This window comes from Haplochromis burtoni, unplaced genomic scaffold (genome assembly GCF_018398535.1).
Source record: "Haplochromis burtoni strain Fernald_Lab_line unplaced genomic scaffold, NCSU_Asbu1 Contig_19, whole genome shotgun sequence".
In the NCBI taxonomy this organism is placed as follows: Eukaryota; Metazoa; Chordata; class Actinopteri; order Cichliformes; family Cichlidae; genus Haplochromis; species Haplochromis burtoni.
This window is the reverse complement of record NW_024582380.1, coordinates 294,680-295,685: the sequence shown is the minus strand read 5'-3', so window position 1 is coordinate 295,685 and position 1,006 is coordinate 294,680.

The following is a 1,006-nucleotide window of genomic DNA, read 5'->3' as shown; positions in this document are numbered from 1 at the left end:
TTTTAGATGTGCTCAGTCTAATGTTTAGATTGCTCCACATTTTTGCAGTTGTTTCACCCAGCTCACAGAACTGGATCAGCCAATCTCTGATCTATCCTGAGACCCTGCCCCACATCATCCCTCCCCACCTACAACCCACATACACAAGGATCAGTCTCTCCTTCATCTAGTCAACTTGGAAGCCCTCGTTCAAAAAGCTCGCATGTAATTTTGGGAATTGTTCTAAATTAGCCTTGAAAACAAATCATTTGTTGACCAAGCAAAGTGGAGTGAAAATGATTCCTGCTGTTCACTGGCCAGGGGCAGCCACCACCAACTGCCTTCACAACCTCCCTGAACTCGAGCAAAGGGGGGCACGTTTGTCGCTACATCAGCACTTCAGCAGGGTGCTGATGAGGTCGCTTGAACTTCCCTGTCATGATACACTAATCGTAACAACCCAGCAGTCATTTTGGTAAATGGTAAATGATCTGGTTCTTATATATAACGCTCTTCTACTCTACCTGATCACTCAAAGCACTTTTTTTTTACAGTTCTTGTAGGGAATATGCTTTTCTGTACTTGACACACATTTCTTTGTAGCTGCCCTAGCCACCCTTTCTTTTATGTGAGATTACATCAGTGTCACTCTGCAAAGACAAAGCATAAACCTCCTGTTTTATTCATTTAAGTGCAAGTTTAGAAAAAAAACAAACAATTAAACGGTTGCGAATAAAACATAAGAGGTGGTCTTTTTTCATACTTGGTCTACTGATATAAATTATATATTCCAGAGATTATTAGGTCAAACCCCATCAAGTCTCTCCATCTTGTCCTTCTTCAGGTCTGCTACACGGGCACTTGTTGTGTTTACTGCTATTATGACATTTAATAGCATTGATATGATGACATTGCTTTTACTTAACATATGGAAGATGCTCAGACATGAAGATGTGACATGCCTTTGATACAAGCAATAGTCATATCATTTCTTCCATTGCTTTACTGCGTAACTTTTAACAATGCT